This window comes from Haliaeetus albicilla, chromosome 2 (assembly GCF_947461875.1).
Source record: "Haliaeetus albicilla chromosome 2, bHalAlb1.1, whole genome shotgun sequence".
Taxonomy (NCBI): Eukaryota; Metazoa; Chordata; class Aves; order Accipitriformes; family Accipitridae; genus Haliaeetus; species Haliaeetus albicilla.
This window is the reverse complement of record NC_091484.1, coordinates 34,494,324-34,501,798: the sequence shown is the minus strand read 5'-3', so window position 1 is coordinate 34,501,798 and position 7,475 is coordinate 34,494,324. Positions and strand designations below refer to the sequence as shown.

The 7,475-nt window shown below is 39.0% G+C and overlaps 1 long non-coding RNA gene across 1 annotated transcript; it reads right to left on the bottom strand.

Moving 5' to 3' along the window:
* Positions 1–209: 209 nt before the first annotated feature.
* Positions 210–7,366, bottom strand: LOC138681991 (uncharacterized). The gene is made up of 2 exons (XR_011322221.1): positions 6,985–7,366; positions 210–3,803 (listed from the first exon to the last, which is right to left on the bottom strand). It is a non-coding gene; the product is annotated as an uncharacterized lncRNA (long non-coding RNA).
* Positions 7,367–7,475: the final 109 nt, after the last annotated feature.

The following is a 7,475-nucleotide window of genomic DNA, read 5'->3' as shown; positions in this document are numbered from 1 at the left end:
TCCCAGAGCATGGATGCAGTACTGGCAGCTCCATAATTAAGCAGTTTCTTTGAGGAAAACAGGTTTGCTTTAAAAAAAAAAAAAAAGAATTGGCAACAACTAGAAAGTCCAAACCAGAATAGTATCAAAGATAGAAGAACAGTAACTGGGAGTGCAAACTGCTGAGAAAACGGCTCTAGTGTACAAGAAAGTTACCCGTACTAATGCTGTGTAATTTGTGTGTTAAACTATTTATTATGTTCACACACATGGTGATATATTAAAATTCTTGTTGGCAAAATGTCCATTGAAAATTAAATTATGCTTTAGCTTCACCACCAGGATTTCTCACAAACCAAGTCATGTTTGTAATAAACTTTATTAAATGCGATAAATTATTACACAGTTCAAACGAGAAACCCAAGAGGGAAATCATGTCCATTTCTGTTAAACTAAGTAGCAGAGCTTTGTTGCTGGCATTAGGAGAACAGCTTTGAGCTTCGCTAGAGATATGTTCTAGAAAATCCCCACAGTTCTTAATGAATAATTGAAGACAATATATAACTGAGATGCTTGTTTGCTACCTCCAGAGTTGGATCCTAGAGGACCATTAAATTAATTTTTAATAATGTATGCTATGGTTAAAGTTATGGGACACAAAATTTGACTCTAAATATGCTCATCGTGTAAAGAATAATCCCAAGGTTATAACCTGGGTAGCAGGAGGTTTATAATGACTAATGAAGCAGAAAGGGAAACATTAGGAGAGCTCACGGCTACTCCAAATTGTTTTTCACATATCATTTGTTTATGACTCTTACCTAAAGACATATACTGTGACTTTAACAGTGCACCATGATGATAATGCTCAAATTCTCCAGCGCAGTTCTCACTTCAGTCAAGTTTTTTTTTCCCCCCAGAAGCTAGGAATTGTGCAGGCCTTTCAAGTGTGCAGGATCTGTGCAAGAGCCTATCCATTTTAGTTATTTGTCATACATGGTCAGTGAGGAGGCAATTTCTGCTTGTGCCTCAGGGCGATGTTGAAAATGTCTCACAAATTCACTATCCAAGAATAACTCAGTATAGTAAGTTGTCTGCAAAATAAATTTGTACAGAACAAAGTAATCATTAGGAAATCCAGCCCATTTTAAGTAATTGCTAACTGCATCTAGGCTTCCATTAATCGCTGCATAATAGTGTTTCACCTAGTATTAACTCTGTCCTCAAGAAAGGCTGGTTTATCTTTGGAATAAATGAACATTATAAAGGAAGGTAACAATGACAGAATGACAAAACCAGGACAAACTTTAAAGCAAGAAAGAACAGAGGAGTTACCAAATATCCTGTGCCATGGATGACTCAGTATTTGCACAAAATCTCTACAGACTACCACTGAGATAAGCAACATGCTAGAACATATCTGAATGCAGGTAGAGTACATTTTGTAACGCTATGATGGAGCATGAGGGTGTAAGACAGAGCGACAGCCTGCACCCAGCAATGCTTTTATTTCATTGGAAGCAGAAAGCAGTTTTGGAAACCCTGGATTGTTATTTCTTGACAAACTTTTTGTCACCATCACAGCCAATGGTCCATGTTCACTCAAGGTGGAAAAGCCCAATGGCACGAGTGCTTGAGACAACAAATGGAGGAGATGAAGGAGGAAGACAGATGTGCTCAACACCAAATCCCTTCATGCTTAACCACTTTTGAACCCAGGCATTTAGAATAAACCGGTCTGTCATTTGTACCTACCAAGAATAACCTGATGAAGGAGAAATTCAGGACATTCACACCTAGCCAGAACAACAGTCCTTTTCTCTGAAAGAAACTTCTAGTGCCAACCAGCCACACAGACACACTACACTCACCATACAGCCTTATACAGCTTTACTTGGATGAGAAAGTATCTTTTCACAAGAGATTTTTCAAATTAAGACATAATTAAGTTTCAAGGCTTCTAAGAGAGACCTGTGAGCTGAGAAGGTCTGTTAGGACTTGTTGAAGACATCTGAAGATACCTGCGAAGGCAATAAGGTCTCCAAGGCTTTCAAAGGGCTGCCACCCAGGTACTGACATGCTACTAAATTATACCTAGAAATCTCAGTTGGAACCTGCTCTTAAGATCAGCCATTCAGTGTTGGCCACAACAAACTACATTATGAAGGAGGTAGGCAAAAACTGTAAGCACCAAGCTGTGCAATCCTAAACCTTGTTGTTCCTTTCCGCATTTTTATACCAGAGCATAAATTGTAGATGAAATGTGGTTCTTGCCAGAAGATTACAGTTAACGGTTTCCATACCCAGCAAAGATGGAAAGAACCATACAGTAGCAAGAAAGACATATATAATTTTCTTTTTTAAGTCCTGATCTTGGCCAGGAGGGGTTCAGACCTGCAGGGCCTTCTGTCCCACTTTTCACCATCTCAAAATCAAGATAGGGGATCTTGGGCTTCAGCACAGATTTCTGGCTAAAACCAGAATGCATATACATCCCCCAGTTTACAGCACAGCTTGTTTTCCCTCCAAAGTCTGTCATACCAGGACAGCAAAGATCTGAGAAGTAAAAAAACATTTGCAACCATACAGGCTTCTAAATTCTGATTAATTAATTTGATTTTTTTTTGGTGGTAATAAAGAGTGCAAGAGACCCAGCTATTCCAGGCATCATACAACTACTGACCAAGACAAGATTCTCTGTTGCCACAACCTTTGTGAACTGGTTAGTCACATTTAGATGAACCCTTTGTGACCTTTGGAGAAAGGTCTCACAAGCTTGAAGACTAAACAGAGAGGAATATGCATCTACTCACGCAATACACCAACAGCCCTATATTTAAATATCACCTGGCTAGAGGGATTGTCCATACTGAACACAGCATCATCATCCTCCAGGAATCTTCCCTTATTTGAAATGTGCAAAACTGCCCCAGAGAATTGGCTTGTAACACCATGAGCTGTTACTCTCTCAACACTGCTGCAAAACCAGGTATCAGTTTCAGAAAGGCCATTCCTCACTTGTTTTTGTGGAGGTTTTTTTGTTTGGTTGGTTTGGTGTTTTGGGTGTTTTTTCTTTTCTTTAAAATGAGCAGGGCTCCTCGGGCTACCCCACTGGAGAGGTTGCTGCAATCAGATGTCCTCCCCTGGGGCTGCACAGGCAGTGCTGATGAAGACTGCCTTGACTCACCCTTGGTAGCTCTGCTTCTCTGAGCCAATACTGCCTTTGCAGATCCCTGCTAGCAGGGTGAGCCCCAAATCATGCAGACTCTGTACAAGGCTGCCCTGGCTGCAGATCGGTGAGAGAAAGCAAATTAAAGTTAGATGTAGTGCTTATCGTCAAGTACTTTCTAGGAATTTTAGTTAAGTGTGAAATTGAGGGATTGCATTTAAATTTTTTTTGGAGCATTGTGTGATTGTGTAGAAGTTAGAGCTCTATCTCGATGGACTGTTGGAAATCAATGCAAGTTGAAAACAGGTTACCCATGCCTTTGAACTATAACACAAGTAGGATTCAAAAACTCAGTCTACAACTATGACCCACTGACTCAATGAACTTGAAACATCCCATTAAAAAAAAGAACCTTGAACGAGAGGTTCCCAGGAGCATGACAAACTGATGGGTAAAATAACGTGTGGGTTGGACAAAGCACTATCAAAGAAACGCCTTGATCTTGAACTGTGGCCGCCAGATCACAGAGCAGTCTTGAAGGAGGACATCAGGTTCTCATCCGATTGCTGCTTTTAGTAAATGGTCCCAGAATATCCCATTACAGAGAGGGTGCACACAGCTACCACAAGCATTAGCTGACTGCTCAACTATGCCCCTGCAACATATAAAAATCAAATGACAAAGCAGATGATTAAAGAGAAATAATCAAAAAGAAATTAAAGCTGACTGGTATCTTAAGCTACATCAAATTCCCTTCTGTTCTCCTGAGCAGCTAGGTAGGGATGTTGGAACTAAATTAAGAAGAAAATTATAACCCTGCTCTTTTTATCTAAGCTCTATGTTAAACACTATTTCACATTGTCATTGCAGCCGTTACATTTGGCACAAACTCTGGCCACTCTCACTTTTCTGAAATCTTATTCCCTGTTAAAACCCAAGAGTTTACAAGGAGCTTAAGCAGCTCCATTTAAGGCATGTCTGGGCAGTCTGTAGTTAGTACAGTCCACAGTATAGATAGGGCCAATTTAAACGTATGTTCTTTCGGCAAACATCTTAGGAAAAGCAAAAAGGTTAAAAAAACCTAAACATTTAAACTTGCTAAAATATGGAGCCACACAATAGCCAAAAGCTATGGAAATAGAAGATCACAGAAAAGACACTTTCAGAATATAAAAGCTGGCAAGAAATATTAAATTTCAGCTCTACTAAATAAAATATCTTCAAAAGCTTTTTTGAAGACATTACTGAGATCACAATCAATCAGTCTGGCTACTTAGACACAGAGTGCCCCATCAGAGAATTTAGCAAAAATGAAGTACCGAATTATTCAGCATTTAAGCAATCGTGTAAGGAATATGTAGCTGAAAAGGACAAAGTGCAAACCAAGATTATTCTACTGCTACTTCAGTATATACTGTAGTTTTAACAGGGCCTTCCAGGGAGATATCTAAACATTTTTTCCACGCAGAGAATTGAGATCCCAGTTTTAAATCTTGTACTTATAAGTCAAATCATTTTAGTATTTATATGCAACAGAAAAGCATGATCTCCATCTCTGAACTTTTTAAATTAACATTTTTACTGTATTTACAAGCTATGTTTTCTCCTTCTCAGCTAGGCTGCCATTTTTTTTAAACTGCCCTGCTCTATTACAAATCTATATACTGTTAAGCTTATGAAGAAATATTAGGAAAGTCTCATCTTTGGACACATGTACTACACACATATAGGACATGCTTATGTCCAAGAAATCACACAGATAACTGTTCAGACAAATACTATATTCTCAGAATGACAAATTTAAATTAATAAGCTTTAGAATTTCACAGTTTCCTCAGGAAGTTTTTTTTAGCTGTAAAGTACACAAACTAGAGGGGATTTATGCTCTCCATGAAAAGTTCTGATGAATTTTAGATACGCTTTGATACATCAGCTCTAATATTCCGGAAGATCTTCCCTTTTTAAGTCTTTCTCAAGATTCTTTATCAACATTTTGAATGTCTTACAAAACATGAATACAAGCCTATTAGTCCCTAGAGACTGTATCACAGCAGTTAACAGCCAAAAGAACAACGACAAAATGGGCACTATTTCACACAATTTCATACAATTTTCATATACAGCTCAAAGAATAAAAATCACATATCAAGCTATTAAAACACAGGCAGGAGCCCGGGGCACTGGAATTCATACAGAACTGATACTGTAAAAGATTATGCCGACACCTGACAAAACGGAAATTGCTGTTTACCAATGCATGTGTCTCAAGGTCACAGTATTAAACAGCATCAAAAATAACTCGTTAAGGTGATAAATTTTGTCTTGAGTCCCATCTCTTTTATTCTAGCATTGAATCTAGCATTGAATTTCCTTCTGGCAGCTGCACTAAAATACTAAACCATTCTCAGAGGCTGAATGACATGATCTGGGCATCACGGTTTATTGACTCATGACAGATGACCAGCACACATTTAGTCTTTGATCACTGGTAGAGATTCTTACTTACCTTTCAAATGTTTATTGCAAATTTCTAAACAGGACAAGAAAAACTCAAATCTAAGCCAAACAATAATGATTAAAACAGCAAGACATCAAGTCTACCTAATTTAATATTAGGATTTGTTTTTAAAGAGAACACTTTTTGAAACTTCATACCAAGCACGTTTTCGGTTGTTGGCCCCAGAGCAAGCACAAATTCCGTACTGAATAAACTATAGTAGATGTTAATACTCATTCAAATCTATTTCTATAATGAGTTGATAGCAGTCTGTTGAACAGAATTTGATGTGTTCTGCACAGTTTAAAAACAGACAAAAGTTTCCATCATTGTCCATTTCCATTGTCCACCCTGCCATTGTGACAAAAGGCCTTCAAGAGTTCTAAACCTTTTTTTTTTCCCCCCATCTCATTAAAAAGTTGGGAAGTAAAATGTAATTCTGACAGATTTAACCCATACACATCTACCTAAATGGACAATTCTCCATTACTTTTGGGACAGTCTTCAAAGTCAGTAAAACGTGTCAAAATGAATACCTACAAACATTGTTTACCCTTTTGTTTTTTTCTGCTGCTTTTCTAAATATGTTAAAAAAATGTTGGGAGGGCCATATGTGTTTGTACAGTCAACTCAACCATTCTGCAGTAAAACTAATTTACAGAAAATGCACTACAAAATAACTCTAAGACCCAGACCTCTATGCAACCTTAATTTTTATATTGCTTGACTTTTGAGCAGTTTTAAGAGATTCTGACATGCATCTCCTTCAGAACTCAGGAAAACAACCCCCAAAACCTAACAGAAAAGGAAAGAGCCACCCCCACAGCACCCAAGCGGACCAGTTCTCTGGTGGGACAGCAGCAGGATTGGAACTCCATCTTATTGCACAGACCTGAGACCCCAGCCTGGAGGTAACCGTCAGAAAAACAGACTGCCATGCCACATTTTTGGGGGCTGACACATTTTGCCAGATGATTTTCACTACTTCCCCTTAGAATGAATGGTGAGAATCTTCAGATCTATCCCAGGCTGGAAATGTTTAACAGCAACTATTTTCACCGCTTCCACATTTAAACTCAGTCCTGTTCCCTCCTGCCTGCCCTTGCCTACTGTGAGCCACATTCCAAGTCAGGGTCTCCACTGCCCCATTTTACTTGCAGAAATATCCTATGCTCTATTTCATAAAGGCTCTTTACAGCTTATGTTTCCTCCTCCAGCCAGTTCTAGTCATCTTCTCTACGCCGCAAAGAGAAGATCCTTAGGTCTAGTCACTGCTTTCTGCAGCATTAGCATCAGTCCTTACAGAACTGCATCAGGCTCTTGATTTGAGTCTACTCACCTTCCCTCAGACTTTTTTTTTTTATCTCCTCTACAGTCAAACTGGACAGCTGCTTCTTGCCTGAAGACCTGTAAGGAGTCATTCAATTCAAGCAGGGAAAAAAAAATTACTACACTCAGCTTTTATTCCTGAAGACATCCTACTTCCAAAGAGCTGTTACAGGGAATATTGCTGGGCTACAACTGACAGGACTGGATCACTTGCTTAGCACAACTGGGACACAGACAGTATCACCAATGCCAGATGGAGCGATGGGAAGTAACTTAGAAGAAACTATCAACTAATCTTCAGAACCTATACAGGAATTTGGCTGAATTAAAGGCCTGAGAAAGTCACAGCTTTGTCTCAATGTTTTAAAACGGACATGTTTGAGATCACACCGGTGGGGACGGACACGACAGGACAGGACGGGCAGTGGTGGTGGTGTTTGTTTTACGTTTGGCAACATAATAAACAACTTGACACCTAGCCTTTTAACAGGGGAAAATAGA